Source organism: Equus asinus, chromosome 12, assembly GCF_041296235.1.
Source record: "Equus asinus isolate D_3611 breed Donkey chromosome 12, EquAss-T2T_v2, whole genome shotgun sequence".
In the NCBI taxonomy this organism is placed as follows: Eukaryota; Metazoa; Chordata; class Mammalia; order Perissodactyla; family Equidae; genus Equus; species Equus asinus.
In genome coordinates, this window is record NC_091801.1 from 49,997,027 (window position 1) to 50,017,813 (window position 20,787).

A 20,787-nucleotide genomic window follows, 5' to 3' on the forward strand; every position below is an offset into this window, starting at 1 on the left:
ATGCAATCGGTGATGGGGACCATCGCTTGTTTCAGGATTCCCTTGCATCATTTGACTCTGCTGCCCATCCTGGCTTCCATCCTTCTAATCAAGTGAGGATGACTACTACTATGCTCCCTTCATCTGCCTTTGACTTACAACACTCCATTTTTGCACAGCAGCCAGAGTGATAATTCTAAAACTTGAGCATGACACACTATACCCCACCTGAAACCCCTTCCACAACTTCCTCTTACCCTTGGGATAAAGGCCAACCTCCTTGCCATGACTTATAAGACTCTTCATCATCCAATGCCTGCCTACTTCTCTAGCCTTGTCTCTCATCTCTGCTCCACTCTGTGCCCAGCTACATGGACTTCCTTCAGCTCCTCACTCCTTGCCACCTCCCAGCTTTAAACTCACACTGCTCCCTCTACCAGGGCTACATGCCCCCTTCCCCACTCACCTCCACCCAACTCCTACTTGTCCTTCCATTCTGCACTTAAACGTCACTTCCTCAGTTAGGCCATCTGCTCCCCTTGACCTTTTTAAGCTCCCCTATTTACATTTCCAAAGAAGGCTACACGTTTTCTTCTGTGACATCATACATGCAACTAATTCTTCAATATACCTTGTCTTCCTTGTGAGCCCAGGTATCATGTCTGTTGTGTTCACACTCTATCCTCATGCCCAGCCCAGCACTGATCTCACAGTAGAAATTTAATAAATATTTATTGGGTAAAAGAATCATTAAACTCATTCCTCAGTCCTTAGCTTTCCAACTCATCTTTTGATTCATACTGATAATAGATTTCCTACTTCACTACCATATACCATTGATTGTTAAAATTCACTGATTGTAAGAGACAGTGCTGTTTTATAAACAATAAGAAAAAAATGGTTACAAATTAAACTGTGATACAACACTAAGATTTACATTTTTTATTTCATACTGATTGAAAGAGCTCTATTAAACTTATTTAGGCATGGGTTTTATTATATCCATTAAAAAGGAAAATATAAAAATTTAAGTGAAATAAATCGGTTAGGTATTCTAATATAATTTGGTTTAGGCATTCACATTCAGAACGCACTCTTCTGAATCACTTTCGAACTGATTCGAAACACAAGGTCCAACGATTGTGTTTTTCCACACAATATTGCCCTCTGCCACCAAGAATATTGGTGATGCTCTTAAAAGAGTGCTCAAGTATAATATTTTGGGTTTTCTTCTAAGCTTCTGATACTTTTCCACAAGTGTTGATGTTGGCAAGAAAATCTTACTAATAGATGCCAGCAGAAGATTCGGTCTACACCCAGGACTCACAGTCTTTTCTCAGATGGTCATCAAATGGATCGCTGACTGAAACAATAGGGGTTTCAGTTATCTTGTCAAGCAAACGGAACTACCAAGTCCACACATGCACAGGCAATGCAACTACAGCACAGCCATCACGTGACCAACTCAATGAAAGATGCTTTCAGTTGTACAACACATCCTGGTACCAAAGTATTAAAATGTGAGAAAAATAAAACAAGTCTTAGAATCAATGAAATATGAGAAGTTAACAAAGACTCTTCAGAGAACTCAGGAAAGTTAGTTAAAAGAAGAATGCAGATCCGTTCTCTCTGCCTCTGCCTCTGTCTCTATCACACACACATACACACTCATTCACTCACACATGGTTAAAAGCATGACCGGAAATTCTGATTTCTCACACGTTGGAGTGGGGAGATGGGTGCACAAGGCACGGGGCGGAGGGGAGGGTGGGATATAAATTTAGCGCACATTCCTCTGGCCAAGCCCTGGCACCAGGTGCTTCCTCCCTGGAGGAAGAAGGCATTTCCTGACTTCGGCTAGCCCAGGCATGCCCCTGTGGACAGTGGCCCCCCAGGGGACTCTCCTCTCCCTAACTACTTTTTAACCTATTAAAATACTGTTGGGTTTTTTTTTCTGCTTCTTATCCTTTTGTGTGTGTGTGTGTGTGTGTGTGTGTGTGTGTGTAGTTAATAATAATAATAATAATGATGATAGTAACATGAGATCTACCCACTTAAATTTTTAGCTATATAATACCGTGTTGTTAACTATAGGCACAATGTTGTACAGCAGATTTCTAGAACTTATGCATCTTGCATAACTGAAACTTTATATCTATTGAACAGCAACTCCCCTTTCTCCCCACCAGCCCCTGGCAACCTCCACTCTACTTTCTGCTTCTATGAGTTTGACTACTTTAGGTACTTCATAAAAGTGGGATCACCCAGTGCTGGCTTATTTCACTTAGCATAACGTCCTCAAGGTTCACCGATGTTGTAGCTTATGACAGGATTACCTTCTTTTTTAAGGCTGAATAATATTCCATTGTATGTATACCATACAATATACCAATTTTAAGGATACGATTTTTAAATAAAAAGAAGTTTCTTAGAAATGTGACATCACATTAGAGCAAAGCAGACTACGGTGCCAGAGGTTTCCTCATCCCTAGTCCAGCATTCTAGGGCCTCAGGGTCTCAGTTTGTGAATACTCAACCATGGCTGGGAAAAGGAGGAGGGAGGGGACACCACTGGAAAAGCCAGTGGAATGCCCTTTGCCTCAGTTACCTCATTCGTCAAATGGCCATATTTGGGGTCCCAGAAGGAAAGAGATTACACACTTAAATGGGAGTTTTAATGAAGGAGATTATTTATAAGATGTGGACACGGTTAAGGAAACCACCAAGGGATGGCACAGCCGGTTCCTCCCATAGCCAAATCCAAGAGAAGCCAGAGGGACTTATCTAAGTCCACTGATGTGACCCATGGAGACCAGACTCCCAGGACTCAGAACAGCACAGAGACGGAGGGAGAACGGATCAGGAAGGACAGAGAATATCCAGTACAGATCATCTCTGAATTCCCACAGACTTCCAACATTCTAGGACCATTTTGGTATAGAATTAAGCTTTGCTATAGCAAGAAAAAGTTCTATTTCCTCCAAAGATTTGAAGAAAATCCACCAGGATGAAGTTTCTCACCATTTCGTGTGCTTAGCTCAGATAGCTTTCATTTGCTGCTCTTAGAAAGAGCTCAGATTGAGAACATCACACTAAACAGTCCCTATTTTTCTTTAACTGAGCTCTTAAAAATGTAGTGGAATTCTTTTTTGAGCTAGTAATTGATGTTTCTCCCTTCTTGTCTTACCCCCTGAGACCCTCCCCTTTTCCAGAAGGAGGCTCCTGGTGTCCGCGGCCTCACAGAAGGCAGAGAAAAGGCTTTTGGCTTTCTAAACTCAAGCACTTAGAGTCTCAGAGCACAGACGGCAGCCAGAGCAATGCTTTCCATCTGCTCCCGGCCCCAACTCCACACCAGGACCAGAAAGATTATTGTGTGTTGGGGAAAGTCTGGAGAGAAGGCCAGGGCTGAGTAGACATCATGGTTCCTGAATCCTTTCCCCACCAAGCTGAGACAGTAAATGGTAAAGCTCCCAGGAGTTCTTTTCATCTTCTCACTGACAACGCATTTTCACATCTCCCATTCTTTCCCTGGACTGGGCCATGCCCTAAGCACCATTTTGCCCACTGCATGCCCACCCTCCAGTAGCAGCGAAGTTGCAGGATTCACAGGGGTAGTCAGTCCTAGGACAGAGGTGTGAGATTTTTAATTTCAAGAATCAATGATCCTTTTGAAAAGTTTCATTTTGATAAATGGTTGCTTCTAGGGAAGTTCCTAGTACCACCTACCCTGAAGACCCAGGCAACGACGCTGACCTGTTTCTAGCATCTGTACTTTCCTGAATTTAGAGGCAATGCCATGCAACAAAGCGGCACCAGCCATTAGAGAGACGTCACACCGTGCTGTGAAAGCTCTCTAAGGATAGAGGGGAGTCACACTGGCTTAGAACAAAAACCCATTTGAAAAAAAAACAAAAATAAATTTTCTGAATAAAACATGTCTTTTCTTCTTTCAAAGGAGTTAGAGGCTTTATAAAGTGAAGGAAAACTAACTTCTGGCAAATAACAAAGTGAAAGAAGGAGGGAGGCTGCCATCCTACCCATTTTAAAGGAAGAGTCTAGCTGGACTGGAGAGTTCAGTAATTAGCTGGGTGACTGTGGCCAAATTGCTTAACCTCTCTGTGCCTCATTCTTCTCATCTGCAAAAATGCCAGGGGTTTGGATGAAGGTCATTATGGAGGTCCCTTCCAACTCTAAGGATATATGACTTTCAAGCTGGAAAAGGGACTTTCCAGTTCTGAGTCCAAGGATTTGCCATTGAAAAATGAAGCAAAGAAGGGAGAACTGCCACTATCAGCTAACAGGACTGTGGTCTGACATATAACAGAAAAGAAGTGCTCTGCGGATGCTGTCATCCTGGTGCCTTGACACGTTAGAGCTGCACGCGCATTTGGATGAGACCATACAAATGGCTATTCCACGCATCTCAGGAATGCCCCAGCCATATTAGGAATTCTCTGAAGTGGCTCCTCTGTAACAGGCTGCTCCTGACGCGGCCATTTCAGTCAGCTTTGAATTCAACTCTAGATGAAAACATTACAACTGATGATTTGTCAAATGTTCAGTTTAATCCTTGCTGCTCTTTTTCCAGAGTCCTTAAGAGTGCCAGATGTTATACTTGTATATTTAATGGGAAACTGAATAGGAAAAAACAAAAAGCCTACTTGTAATATTTAACTACTTTTGAAAACCTACCATCTAAACATACCAGAAATAACACATTTTCAGAACTGTGACAAAGTCAAATGTCTCTCAAATACAAAAAAAATAAGTCTGTCATGAGTAATTCAGAATCGAGCAATCTGTCGTTGTAAAATGCAAGCACTCCTTTATAAGCAGCTTGCTTCCAACGCTCTCAATAAATACTATGTTAATATACCAAAAACATCCAGAGAGAATTCCATCAACTTCAGAAAACATGCACTCATCAGCTATTTAAGTAACATCAGGCTGGAGCTCCCACAAGTTCTGAGCACTTCTCAGGAACAAATCTAACTCATCATCTACCACCCAAACTGTCCCCTCCCCTTGCTGTCCCTTTCCACTCATCACACAAACTGGGAAACTGAATATCATTTAACACTCCTCCTTTTCCTCTTCTCCTCAATAACCAAATGCTATACAGGTTGTGCCTACTGAGCACCTTAGCTTTCTATTCTCCATTCCTACTGCCACTGCCTTAGGTCAAGCCTTCATCCTCTATCTACCGGCAAGATCTTCCAGCCTTCAATGTCTTCAGCTAATTCATCCACCCCTGAGGTTCATCTTTCTCGAATACGCATTTGATACGCCATTCTCCTGGTGATACACACTCATCAATGTCTTCCTGTTACTTATAGGAAGAACACAAATTCACCATGGTGTCCTCCCTCACATCCCAGACTCCAGCCTTGTCTAATCGCTTACAATTTCCACTGTTGTGATATTAGGTCTCCACGTCTTAAGCAATCCACCCCTCCACATTCCACCTCCAACAGGGTCCATCTACCAATTCTGCTTCTTTCAAGATGAAAACTCCTTACCCTGGGCCTGCATGGTCTGTCTGCTGCCTCTCTCTTCACCTGGCACTACCCTCCTCTTCCCCTGCTCAGCTCCAGCTATACCAGCCCTCGTGGGGGCTGCTTCCGCCCTCGGAGTGGTCGTTTTCCCATGGCGGAGGCCCTTTCCCAACTACTCTCCACTTGCCTAACTTGAATCATTCTTGAGGTCCCAGGTCCAATGTGTCTCCCTCAGAGAGAACTACTCTGATTCCTCTCCCCAAAATTTGGTCCTTCTGCTACATACTCTGTAGCCTACTATTCTTTGCCCTTATCGCACCTATCACAACTGATGGTCATGTTTATTATTGTGGTTATTGACCCTAACCTCTGTGAAGTAGAGACAGTTCAGGTCCAAGTTTACCCCCAGAGGCTGGCACAGTGCCCAGCACTCAACAAACGTTTTTAAACCAGTGCATGGTCTCTCCAGCCTCACTTCTTCGAGGAATAATTTTCTGCTCACTCTCACCATGCAGGTAACAAGGACCGCTTCCTCTCCTGCAGCTCAGCTGTGCCCTGCACAGACTAAAATCAGAGCACCCGTGATGTCTGATGCACTGCCATATTGTTCTTCTTCTATTAGACTGTAAACACCTTGTGGGCAAAAGTCATGTGATGTCTTTGAGGCATAAGAATCCTTAAAACATAATAAAAGTGGTACAGAGAGGGACATATGTCCTTAGATACTAATTTGTAAGGGTGCCACAAGAATGGCAACAAGATAATTTTGCACTTCAATTTGCATTTTAGATTTTTTTTTCAACATCAAATAACAAACATGAAGATACTATGCTTATTTGTTTATGGGTAAATTCTAGCTAGCATAGAGAAAAAGGGCACAAATATATTACATTGCTCTCGGGTACCAGGTACCCTCATTATGCCTCTGATCTATCCCCAGCATCTAGCATAGCACCTGCATGTTATAGGTGTCCAGTAAATGTTTGATGAATAAATGAACAAAAAATGAATAGGAGAATGAAAAATGAATGGTTCTTACCCTCAAAGATTACTATTTAAAGAAATAAACAACAGACAGTTCAAAATTTTGAAATTATTATAGGCATCTCATATTAGGTTGAACCAAATGAAATTGCTGCTTTTGGAGGGCAGTTTCATATGGTTAATCTAATACTTACGTGCAGCAATGTACATACATACATTTTTGCATCATGTTTATTTATCATTTCTATCCAGTTGCACAAGATAAGCTGTGGTACAAATAAAAGACCCTGTAACTAGGTAAGCACGTGTTTTGGTTTGCCTGACACCACTCTGGTTTAAGCCTATTGTCCTGGAATAATTGTTTCACTATAAATGTTTCACAATCAAAAGTGTCCCAATTTGGATGATAAAACTCTATAATCTGCTAAAAATTTTCTAAGACGTTGTCAGGCTTGAGATCTCAGCCATAAGAAAGCTTTATCTCTCTACGGACATTAAAACTTTCTCCTTTGAAGAGAAAGGTGTATATATGATCAGAATAAATACTGGTTTCCCATGAGGCCTCATCTTCGAGGACTGTCACATTCAGGAAAATATAATAGAAAAGTAATGAATAAGTGAGCGTAATCTTTACTGGTTTTTGAAGAATACTAAAGAGAATCCAACACATAACTCACATCAATACTTCTTCAAAGCTCCTTCTACTCCTTTCTGAGCTCTCACCTCTGAGAGCTACTGGGTTGCGGTGGGCACAGGGTGGAAGCTTGGCCTTTCCAAAGCCCCAGGACCAGCTTCCAAAGCACACATCTCTCCCTTACCGCAGCCCATTAACCCATCTCCATGTTCATTATCACTGAATTATAAAAAGCAGGGAGCAGATCTGGCGAAGATGGAACTTTCCTTAGAGAAGAGGGGAGGGGGAAGAAGCTGACTGGGTAGAGGCAAAATTCTCTGAGGGGGAGAAGGGGAAGAATTTCAAACATTGCATGTTACTAACATGTGTTGCTCACACACACATACTCCCCCAAAACAGGCAGAGAGGCTGTGCAAGATTAAACGAGATGAAAGAGACATAAGGGATCAAATGGATTCTGGATCCAAAAACTGCTTGAGGACATTTGTGGAATTATTTTTAATTGTCTTGGGTGTAATAACGATATTGTAGTTATAGAGAAGAATGTCCCTTTCTTAGGAGAAGCATATAGAAGTATTTAGGGGCGAAGTATCATGATGTCCTCAACCTATATTGAAGTGTTTCAGGTAAAGAATGTGGACAATTATATATCAATCTTGCTTAAACAAAAACTTTAACCTATGCGTTTATATATGGAGCAAGTGAGAGAGAGAAAGCATGCAGCAAACTGAGACTATGTACTATTTGGTCAACTTTTCTGTAGGTTAATTTTAAAAATAAAAAGGAACGAAAAATAAATAGACAATAAGTAAATACATAAAGTCCTTTCATATGTGTAGTAAGTAGTCCATACAATGCCCAAATATTCTTTGAAGCTCTAACTGCACTGACGGGTGGGAAACAATGCCCACAGCCCTTCATGTTGGGAGGAATTGTTTATTAAACCCTCAGGGAACCCAACTCTAATGGGAAAGTAATAGCTTCTTGGCAGTGCCATTAGGGACGACTAGCTCTGGGAGGAATCAAAACTAATCTCTAGCATTTCCTGATGGCCTCTGCAAAGTGGTCCCTGTCCCTAACACAGGGTAGTCTCCTTTCTGGGAACTTCTTTGCCCAGCATATGTGGGTTACACCACCCCTCCTGCTAAATGACAGAGATTCAAGCATGAGTATGATGCGGTCCCAGTCCTCCAGTTACGTATTCCAAGGGTAATCACTGGATGTATTGTTCAAATAGATCAAGATGCTTTCCAGAGTGAAAGGGGGTGCAAACCAGACAGGGTGCTGGGATAACCAATGTAAACTGGGACTGTCCTAGGAAAATTGGAACTGTCTCAGGAACATTTGGATATATAGTCATCCTCTTTATCCCCCATGAATGGGCGTATCAGACAAATACATAAACAATAGCAACAACAATCATTAACCATATAACAAAAGAATACAAAGCAGCAGCCATAAACAAATTGTTTGGGAGTTCAAAGGAGGGATAAAGTAATTCCTCTGGAGGAATCAGGGAGAAATTCATAGAGGAGGCGGAATTTCAAATTGTTCTTAAAATAATAAAAGAGTTTTCGCAGGTAGAGATGGAAGGGAAGGTGATTCCTAATATAAGGAATTGTGTGAGCAAAAGCCAAAGTAGGAGAGCATGGGGGACACCACAGAAATGGAAGCAATCTAGTATAGCCCATCTGAAGAGTTATCCAAAGGAAAGACAAGGAGATGAGCGTGGAGAGGCAAATTGTAACCACAGTGAAAAGCGCATACTCAGTCCAAAAGGCAAGAGGGAGTCACTGAGGGTTTTGGGAAGTATTAAGACTGCGGAGGGCCTTGACTTTCAGGCTAAAGACTTCAGGCTAGAGAATCCGACAGATCTTTTACAGAAGAGTGTAAATCCACATTAGTGAGCCTGCAAACACGAATGATATAAACCGAAAGAAAACCGTCACAGACATTGATGTCATAAGCTTCTCAAAATCCCTTTACTCTCTCTTGTGGGTGGTTCTGTTTGGTGTGCTGGGTCAAGTGTTACTCCTTCTGTCAATTTTTCATTGTAAATATTCTTATAGGAGCCCTATGGCCAGAAAGTCGCTGTCACAGAAACAGAAATGAGAGAGTTAAAATGTTCAGAATTCTCCAACCTTGAGAACAGAAAACACAGCATTTGAGCTAAGGGAAAAGCAGTTCACCAAGAGGCAAGGGCTGTGATAAGTTTCCTTTGAGGATGGGAAATTACAGTTTGAAGGCACAGCTCATTTTAATGCAAGTCCTTCTACATCACATGAAGAATCTGGAGGCAATCTCACATTTAATAAGATTAATTATATTTTTTTCCCAAAGGTTAATTTATAGATATTTATTGGACTACATAGAGAATTTCGGGGGGGGCGGAATTAAAAGACAGTGTTTCAACTGTTTTCAATTTTATCCCAGATATTTGACTAGACAAGAACACATTCTCATAGAAGGATAAGTCATTCTGCAGAGAACTATTAATATCAAATCTTTCCGGAAAAGGTGGACAACATTGGCAAAGCAATCTCATTTCCAGAGGAGAATGGCCCAACAGGAAGCCAGTGCTCTGCTCTCTACATACAAAGCCAGGAATATTTGTAAACAGAGCGCACATATTGCCTTTCTACAGAGGGTGTGGCCGGCTCTTCAAAACATATTCCCTGGCCAGCTAAGGCCAAGAACAAATGGGAGAAGGGTTTATCTAGAGAAATAGCTCTTGAGTTTTCAGTCCAAGGAATTTTATATCTACAAAGGATATCCAGGAAAAATAAACAGGAGCCCATTTTAAGAGGCTTCTACTGGGCTTTGAGCTTTCAAAAAGATAACTGTAATTCAACGGAACCCATCAAATATGATTAAGTCCACAAGGTCATGCATGTATATACACCTTTGGAGGATGAAAGGGAAGCAATTCATTATTTTGAAACTTGGTAAATAAAGGAGAAGAATCAAATATTTATCTTGTCTCTCCTATATGACCTGTACCACCAGGTGACCAAAAAGTACATGAGGGGGTGCCAGCCCCGTGACCGGGTGGTTAAAGTTCTGTGTGCTCTGCTTTGGTGGCCCTGGTTTACAGGTTCGGATCCCAGGTGTGGACCTGTTCTGCTCATCAGCCACACTATGGAGGCACCCCACATACAAAATAGAGGAAGAATGGCACAGATATTAGCTCAGGGCTGATCTTCCTCAAGCAAAAAAAGAGGAGGATTTGCAACAGATGTTAGCTTAGGGCGAATCTTCCTCACAAAAAAAGAAGGAAATGAGGGGAAGCAATTCTTTATAAAAATATTCCACCTTACAAATGAAAAAAATAGTCTAAATCAGAATATCACCTTTTAACCAACCCCAATAAATAAATTAATCTAAGCATTGAGCAGCAACAATTGTTAACATTACAAAAAGAGGAAGAAGACAGACATTATGTGCTTCCTGATGGAAGAACACTCTTATGGTGTTGCCAAAGGAATTGTATCTGAGTCTGATTAAACCTCTAAATCCAGCTACCACGTTGCAGGAAATACAGAAGACAGAGGAACCCAGTGAAATGTGCCATGAGTATGCAATCAGCAAATCCAGACTATGAGAAAATCTACAGGTCAGAAGGCTGGGTTCGTACACAGATAAGAAAGGGATAGAGTAGGAATCTATAGATTCAAAGAAGGTGCATCAATTTTTTTAAATGAGTAAATTCATTTAAAAAAAACCTATTAAACCATAGCATCTAGGGACGCACATTTGGGTGACTACTATAAAAGCCTGGATAATGGTTTCCTACGAAGGGAAGGAGTGGATCATGACTGAGATAGGGCTCACAGAAGGGGCTTCTAGAGCAGCTGGCAAATCTCTACTTCCTGACTTGGGCATCTGTTACAAGTGTGTTTGCCTTATGGTAATTTATTAAGCTATACATTTGATTTGAAAGGAAGGTTCTATCTGTGTTTTGTTCTACAATGAAGTAGCTTGATTTTTTAAAAAAGAAAGAAATTTCCAGAAAACTCCTTAGAAGCATGCAAAAGCATCTAAAGAAGCATCTGATATTTTCAAATTTTGGGGAGGTATAATAGATTTAAAAAAAGTCAATAATGATCCCTATTGGGGGAAGGTGAGTTAAAATATACTCAACACATTTCTATGATCAATACTAGAAAACAGTCGGCTAGGAAGGAATATAATTCAACTAAGAAAACTCGAAAGGAAAGATGTTCCTTGATATGTAGAACTCTATGGCCTCCATTCCCAGTGAATCCCCCATGATGCCCAGAAGTGCTGTAGTCCATCTCCCATGTACAGAAGGGGATGGTGCAACAACCCTGGGGCAAGCCCTATGTAAGAATCACAACTTAGAACACTAGTGTTTTGGAACAAAACCAGCCTCTTCTGCTAATTTTCTTCCTCTGAGGAACAGCTGCTGATTTTCCCCTTGAAAGCCTGCTCATAGGCTCTTGGGGAGGCAGAACTCCTGGCCTTCGACACCTGATGGCCACATGACCTGAGCTGCCCACCATAAACTAACTGTGTCATTTGATCCATCAAGCCATAAAATCAGTTACGTGCAGTCACACTCTGTCACCAAGTGGAAATGGTATATAAGGTGGGTCTGTAGCAGGTCTTAAAAGTACAAGTAAGTTGCATGATTAGATGACTCAGATTCCTAAGGCCACCTACTCCTGCTCCATAGCTTTCTCTCTCTCACCCCACACCTACAGCTTCATGAGCAGTTCCCTGTAACCAGTTGACGGTGGAAAAAAAGACTTAGATATGTTTTACAGATGATTCTCTATTATATATCAGCACTAGCTGGAAGTAGGCTGGCGCATATTCACTCAGGGGTGGCCCTGAAAAATAGTGGAGAAAGAAAATCCTCCTAGTTGGTAGAACTTCACAGTATATCTGGATATCCACTTTGACTAGACTGAAAGATGGCCATAGGTACAAATCGATACTAACTCATAAGTTAATGACTCGTTCAAAAGGTCAGAGAATTAGAAAGAACAGAATTGGAAAATGAGTAAAAATGAAGACTAGGGAACAGGTATATGGATGGCCTTTTGGAATAGGGAAAGGGTACGAAATATTTGTATCACATGTGCATACTCACAAAAGAGCAACCAACTGCAGAGGAGGCTCTCTATAAACAGGTGGACAAGATAACACATTCTAAGGATGTCAGTCAGCCTTTTTTTTCCAACTACCCCAGTGTTTTCTCCAAGGACTTATCTTCAGACTGCCCTCGGCAATAATTAAGCAGGCTATGCATAGACTCACCAAGGCAAATCTGGCTACCACCATTACCCAGGGCTCAACGCCCCAACATCAGGAGCCAACAGTGAACCCCAGTAGACCAGTTAGCCATCTGATGGGAGGTTGATTAAATTGGTCCCCTTCCATCATGGAGGGGGCAGAGATTTGTCCTTACTGGAATAAACACATTCTGCATATGGATTTACCTTTTGCAAGCATCACTAACCACATACTTAGACAAGACCTCATTTACCATCATAGTACCCCTGACAACATTTCTTCTGACCAAGTGCAGCAACTGGCTTGTGACCATGAAATTCTCTGGTCTTGGCACATGCTCCATTATCCAGAAGCAGCTGCCCTAGCAGAATGGTGGAATCACCAGTAAAGGCTCCATTATGTCACCAACTGGGAGGCAACACCTTGAAAGTCTATGGCACTATCTTATAGGATGCAGTATACGCTTTGAATCAACAACCCATAAAGGGTGCTATTTCTTCCATAACCAGAATACATGGGCCTGGGAACCAAGGGATAAACTTGGAGGATATGCTCTTATTACTACACCTAATAACCTAATCACAAAAATTTTGCTTCCTGTCTCTGAGATTTGGGGCTCTGCTGGTTTAGAATTATTAGTTTCCAAGGAAAAATATTCCCATTGTGAGCACAAGAATTGTTCCACTGAACTCAAATTTGAGACTGCCCCCTGGTCATTTTAGACTCCGCATGCCATTGAACCAATGGACAAAGAAAGGTTTTACTGTATTTACTGAGGTGATTGGTCCCAATTATTAAGATGAAATAGGATTGCTGCTGAACAATGGAGGTGTGAAGGATAATGTCTGTAATACAGAGAATTCTATGGGGTTCCATTTATTATTTTCATGTCCAGTGATAAAGTTAATAGAAGATTTTACTAGAATCTTTACTAGAATTTTACAGGAATGAAGATTTGTGTCAACCATCAAAAAAAGAATCCTTACAAACCAAAGGGCTAGTTAAGGAAAAAGAAACACGGAAGTGGATAAGGTAAGGGAAGAACACTATATAGCTACACACATAGATCTATATATGTAGATCCTATACCTATGTTTATCTATATCTATAGCTAGCTAGCTAAATAGGTAGGTATAGATATAGATATAGTTATAGATATATATCAATTACGGCCTTGTGATCAGTTACAGGAATGAGAACTATAGCAACTATGTGTATTTTCTTCCTTGTTTTTTATGTACAAATTTGTATTCATAAATCATTTCCCCCTTTTTCCTTTTCCCTATATGTCATATAAGGAGTACTGCTTAATAGTTAACTTTACAATTTAGCCTTTTGGGTTATAAAATAAATAGGATTTTGACTAACCTATAAAAGGAATTAACATCATCCAAATAGGCATGCATCAACTGACAGAACTTTGTAGCTGCCTCATCAGGAAAAGGGTGAGCACGCCTTCATTTGTGAAAGGGGTAGTTGTTCTATCACGTTTACATGTGGGTAGAAGGCTGCATGTGGATGCATAAGGGACAAAGGGGTGGACTGTGCCTAATAGTGCCTGCTCTCACTCAATTCCACATTCACTCTTCTATGTACTTTCCTCTGACAGCACGCCACATTTCTCAGAATAACTCACCAGTTGGCTTCCCACTGGGTTCTGTCAATTGGACACTAGCAGGAAATTGGAAGATAAGAAGAAGGGCAAAGCATTTTAGCTCCTTTGGATTTGTGGCAGTGCCTGCAGTAGCAGGGGCAGTGATGACACCAGGGCAGGCTAATGTGGGTCCTGAGCCTGTGCTCAGGAACCCTGGTTCTCACAGCAGAAGTGGATGTGAGCCAACTGAAAGCAGACACTATTTTGTACTTATGTGTCCCCTACGGTGCATGGCCTAGGGTGAAACTCATAGTAGACACACAGTTATTTTGTCTTTATTGTGGTAAAAAACACATAACATAAAATCTACCATTTTTAAGTGTACAGTTCAGTAGTATTAAGTATATTCACATTGTCGTGAAACAGATCTCCAGAACTTTTTCATCTTGCAAATCTGAAATTTTACACCCGTTAAATAACAACCCCCCCGCCCCCCCCCCAGCCCCTGGAAACCACCACTCTACTTTCTATTTCTATGAATTTAACCGCTTTAGATAAGTAGGCATAGGATTTTTTTAAATTTGCATAAGGCTAGAATCTCAGAGTTGAAAAAAAATCTTAGCAGTAATCCAGTTCAGGGTTTTGCCCAGTGCGTAGGTCCCACCTTCTTCATCTTAAATTCAGTAACCTCTGCTTTTTGATCACCAGATCTCTGCTGGAAGAATCCCAGTGACTGCTTCAAAAGGGCGCGCCATGCTACGAGCGGACGCTTGTTGTGATAAAAGCAGTCCCTCCTTACGTTAACCTAAAATGTTGAACTTCTACCCATTGATCTTGGTCTATTTTCCAGAACAGAACATGCTTCCTTCATTTTCCAAAGTTTACATGTTTTTGTGCTATTTTAGAAACATGTTTTTATCACATGTGTTTTAGTCTGCCATGAAACAGCAAGATTTGCACAGAGAAAATCAGGAACACAAATTAAGAATGTCAACTGCTGTTGATACTGAGCACCCAGCAACAGTGTAGCACGTAGCCAGAGGTCTCCACAGCCAAGGGGAAGGTAGCAGAATTCAGGAGCTAATTAAAACAGTGAATCAGCACTCGTTCCTGAGGCCTGTTGCACATCCAGGCCTTTAGAAATAAATATTCCACCACATATCCACAAGATTACTCAAAGTTTCTCATTAGGTGCCTACTTAGCTCTTTAATAAACCAAAAGATTCTCTCCCAGGTAGTCACAATATTTACCATAATGCAAAGATGAAAACTGTCACTAATGAAATTGCATTCACAAAACCCTACCAATTCAAAATGATTTCCGAAGTTATGGAGGCAGGATATGGTCTCATTCTTGCAGCATTTCTACAACGTTCATGGCAACCCCTCCCCCGAATAATTGCACGATGTTATTTACACCATAAATTGATACTGTTGCTATAGAAACATAACCACAAATAATAATAACAAAGAATTTGAAGAACATGCAGACTGACAAAATGTCTCTGATGGAAAATCAGAGGCTGGACTAGCCTTGGTCGAGAACTTGGCTATAGGGGGCCACTGCCTCTGTTTCATGTGATATATGCGGTGAGCAACTTTCTTCATCATCTTCATCTTCATCATTGTTGAAAGGACTCAATATGTCTTTGATATAGAAGAAGCATTTAATGTCACTTTAAAAGAGAAATGTGAAAATAAGTAAAGGCCAGGAAGCTATAATTTATAAAGAATAAATGTAAATTGCAAATAAACATGGAAAGGTATCTATCTGGCTTATAACCAAAGTAATGCCAATCAAAACAACATAAGATACTATTTTTGTCTCAACAATTGTGGGTAGGTGGAAACAGACACTTTGGGTACTGCAGGTGGAAGTGTAAACTGTTAAACCTCTCAGAAGATTAATTTGCCAATAAATAACAGAACCCTTAAAAAGATTCATATATTTTGGTCCAGAAACATTATTTCCTGGAATATAGCCTAAAGAAATTATGGGAAAAAATGAGCACACAAAAACGTGTGTACAATGGTTTCATAATTTGTAATAATAAAAAATTGAAAAACCCAAATATCAAGTAATAGATGATAACATATAAATTACAGCTCACTCAGAAGATGGAATTCTATGCAACCATTAAAAAAAGCAATCATATAGCACTTATCACGTGCAAGGTCTATTCTAAGTAACTTTTAAATACATTAACTCATTTAATCTTTACTATTATCCTATGAAATAAGTGCTACTATTGTCCCCATTTTACATAGAGAAAACTAAAGCATAGAAGTTAAGTAACTTGCTCAAGGCCACCAAATTAGACAGTGCTGAGCCAGTATTCAAACTCAGGCAGTCTGCTCTGATCCTAGACTCCATGGTCTTAACCATCAATCCACTGCACTACAGAAGAATATTTAATGCCATGTTTAAAAATCTCAAAATATACCTGTAAAACGTTTTTAAATGAGGTTACTAAATTGTTGCGTGTATGTATATATGTATATGTAATATCCTCCATATGTATGCCAAAATATCAACAGCTGTTATTGGAATTATGGGCTTGTTTTTAATTTTCTTTTTTCTTCTATTTTTCCAGTTTTGTGTTTTGCAATTAATATGCATTACATTTATAATACAATATACACAGACACACACAAGAATGCTCTCAGTACCATCATTTAACTATTCCTGATGGGCCACTGGCGTCAGCTTAGAACTTGAGAGGACCCAATTCTTAACATGACTATTTGAGACAAACTGAGGGCTTCATATCAGTTTACCTCCTTCTTGACTATGAGATGTAGTTGTTGTTTTTAAATCTTCATGAAAACAAAAGAGCAAAGGATCTACCCTGAGCTGATAGCACTTCGTAAATAAAAACATCTTATATCAATAAAAGATTTTTATTACTTCAATATCTAAAGTTTCAAATAGCCCCATCTGTGTCCAAATAAAGTCTCTTTATTGCCCGCCTTCAGCCCCTAAGTCACATGAGTTTATCAGCGTGCAGATATTTAACTTCTCAGACAAAAGTCCCACCTGATGAGGACAGTGCTGCTCAACACAGGGCCTCGTGCCTGTGACCCACGGGGACTTTCTGATGGCCTCTGCCTTTCTGCACTAAGCTGATCCTGGAGCTGCCCCATGCTGATTCCCAACTGAATCCATTTTGAGATCTACATTGCCACCAGGAAACGGCAAGTGAGATGCGACAGAAACTAAACCAGCACCTACCCACACAAACTTTGCCACGCAAAAAGAAAACAATTGCCATTGGTCAGTGAGAGAGAGGCAATAGTTATAATTCCTCAAAGAGCAATTCCTACTCTGGATAAGAAATCTTTCTCCCATAGTATTCTGCATGGGGCTTGCAGAGTCTGTAAGGAACAGGGAGAGCCTCTGAGCCTACAAAGGATGCCGCACCAACTTTCATCAGGATCAAGTCCGTGAACTGCCTGGGCAAGTTTCACCACCTGTCATTTGGTGGCCTTGATTATTCCCATGGCAGCAAAGCCCCTAGAAGCCCTAAGTAGAAGAGCTCTAGATCCTGCAGCATTAACTGGAATAGCACAGAAATACATTTTGGTGGCATATCTATATTCATTAGTAACCCTTTCCATAATTTTCTCACAATTCACTTTAGCAATGTTGCTGAGACCCCTATGGGCCCCAAAATCACAATGACTGTAGTGAGCAGAATTCTAAGATGGCCCCTAAGATTCCATCCCCAGGCATACACACCTTGTATAATCCCCTCCCCTTGAGTGTGGGTGGAACCTATCAATATGATGGGCTGGGCACTTCCTCGATTAGGAGACATTACAAGGCTAATGGTGATGGGATTGTCACTCCATCCTAGCCAACTAGAGAGATCTCAGAAGTCGGAGGTATGCACTCCTACTGGGCTGGAAGAAAGCAAACTGCCTGTGGAAGCCACTTGGCAAGGAAGTGCAGGTGGCCTTTAGGAGCTGAGCGTGGTCTCGGCCAAATGCCAGCAAGGAGACAGAGACTTCAGTCCTACAACTTCAAGGAAATGAATCCTGCCAACAACCAGGGAATTGGGAAGATGACCCTGAGCCTCAGACGAGATGACAGCCCCTACTGCCACCTTGATTTCAGCTCTGGGGGTACCCTGAGCAGAGGACCCAGCTAGCCTGGGCCGGACTCCTGACCCCCGGGAACTATAAGATAATATATTTGTGTTGTTTGAAGCCCAGGCCCCTATGTTGTGGAAATTTGTTACACAGCAATAGAAAACTAATACAATGACCATGTTGGTGACATCGTCAGAATATGCGCTGCTGATGTTCTTTCTGACACTTCCACTGTCTTCAGAAGAAATTCCTGTCCGTGAGATTCACCCCTAAGGAAACTAAGGAGAGCAGTAACTGATATTTGTATAACAGCTTGGAGTTTAACTTTCAAATACACTCTCATTTGAATTTTACATCATTAATCTGAGCAAGTCCAGACAGTGGTGATCAGGAACAAGGATTCTGGCGCCAGGCTGCTTGGATTTGACTCCCTCTCTGCCACTTACTCCCTAGGTGAGCTTGACCTCTCTGTGCCAGTTTCCTCACCTGTAAAACAGGGATGACATAGTCCCTGTGATCTAGGGGTTTGTGAGGATTAAGTGATGTTCCATGAAGTCTAGCTCCTCCTAAGCAGTGGATGAGTGCTTACTGTTATTGCTATCAATGGTATGGTCTAAACATACTAGGAAAGCAAAGTTAGCTTCGTTCACCTCCCACTAAAACCTGCTGCAACCATTGCAGCCTAAGGTTTTAACAGGCTCGGCAACAGGGAACTTGTGCATCATCCTGGAGAAAGGTAACCTGCGGCAGGGAAAGAAGGGGTCTCCACCCTCTAGTTGTTGTCCTGAGTAGAATGGAGAGAACGCAGACAAGAAAGAATGAGCTGTCTGCAGACCCCAGAAAGGACCACAAATCCAGGGGTGAGCAGGAATGGATGGCTTCCTTCGATGGCTTTGTAAATAGAATCCTTTTTCCAACAGAATTCTGAGTCTGAGATGAGAACACAGCACTAGCGGTGTGCCACTATAATTAGACTCACACAGCCTGCATCACACAGTCTGAAGCACAGATGGGCTGCCTGTGGTTTGATGCCATGTTGATCAGCTCCAACAGGTTTTCCTTCCAGGTGGACTTGGCAATCATAAAAGCATTTCCCCTAAATCCTTCTGGCCAGTTGGGATGGGCAGGGGAGGGTTGGCAATGCTTCCTGAGGTGCCACCAGATCCACATGTGACAAAGACAATAGTAATCTCGTCACTGGGACTGCTCAAGGTGAGCTACCTGGTGTACCCACTTTCATAACATAGAGGGAGATTCATAAAAGGCCACTTTCTAGTTCAAAGAGTACCCCACCAAGCCGGACGGGATGCTCCGTATGTCAGGACTGCTGTGGTTCAGCAGCGGTGTTTGGGTTCTTGGCCACTGCTGTGGTTATACTCCATAGAAGTGTAAAGGGTAGTTAAAGGTGCATTTTCCCCGTGTCGTTTTTGGTCTCATTAAAGTACTTTTGATCGAAGGCCTACTTAGTCATCCCTCACGTGTTTCACCAATTTCTCAATTTAAGTTTTAAAGAACTCTTGGCTGGGGGGGGCGAGGGGGAGTTGTGAGCATCTGAGTAAATATCTAATTATCTCCTCTCTTTTTTTTGGTATAATAAATACCCCTCTTTTGTCTCCAGCCATCACATGTGCAGCCTTCTGCCACACAGGCAGACATGTCCAATGTCCCTTTTCTACCTTTTTGGTATTTTCCCATCCCCCCTCCTCCCCAACAACAAATCAATTATTGATAAAGGAAACAGAAAACTACAACTAAAAGTGCTTCACCTATCTCCCCATTACACAAAGGCAAATTGGTTCATTTCTGAGAGTTTACCTTAATTCACACTGGAAGATGTCCTAAAAGATCCAAAAAGAGGTAGCAAAGCTCAAATCCCTGCAGGGTGTGTGCAGTTAGCATACAGCTAGTGTAATCCAAGTCTTAAAACCAGCAAACCTAGTCGACTTGCCTTTTAAAACACTGTGCAGACCTGACAAAACAGCCAAACAAAATCCCACCAGCGGACCAAGCATGGCCTGGGTCACTAGTTTGTAATGACCCCTGACCTAGAGAGTCAGAGGTTCTTTCAAAAGCCAATTTGATAGAGGGAATGCACACCCCCAGGCAAAGCATGAGAAGCTCAAAGAGAAAGTCAAAGCAACTTGAACTGCTTTCTGAAAATTGCCAGCCTCCTTGATGTGTGAGCTCAGAATTCTCCACTTGGCAGGCCCTTAGAAGCCCAAAGGAAGGCTGGAATAACTCAGCAAGCTAAACACAAAAGGCCACAATCAAGAGGAAATGCCTCAGCTGGTGGCAGCCAATTAATTACCCTTGATATTTGATCAAAGAAAAATGCTTCCCCTTTCTAATCAGAAACTCCAATCGCTTACTGTGGTAGGGTGGGTTTCACAGCAGTCAGCAGCAAGCTCCACTAATCAGGGCATTACCTATTGAATAGATGGTCTCTGATGTAGGCTTTTTCCCTGGGAGGAATTCCCTGATAAAATCCCTTCAGAGAAGATTTTGCCCTAGCAAAGCTTGGTCTGGGCCTAATCATACACACAGTCCTCGGAGAGTTTGGTCTCTTTATTACATGTATAACGGGATGTCAAAATGGAAAATTTGCTCTCCATTTGACATAATAGACCCCAAGGCAGAATTTCAAAGTTAGCATCCAAGAACTAGCTAGAGGACACAGATCCCCTCGCCTACAAGAACATCAAAGTCCAAGATGAGAGAAAGGCAATTGAGAAAAGAATTTGTGAAGAGGA

At 41.5% G+C, this 20,787-nt stretch overlaps 1 protein-coding gene across 9 annotated transcripts in view; it reads right to left on the reverse strand.

The window, feature by feature from the left end:
• NCALD (neurocalcin delta) overlaps positions 1-20,787 on the reverse strand; it is a 446,704-nt gene that overhangs the window by 270,189 nt on the left and 155,728 nt on the right. The window lies entirely within an intron of this gene.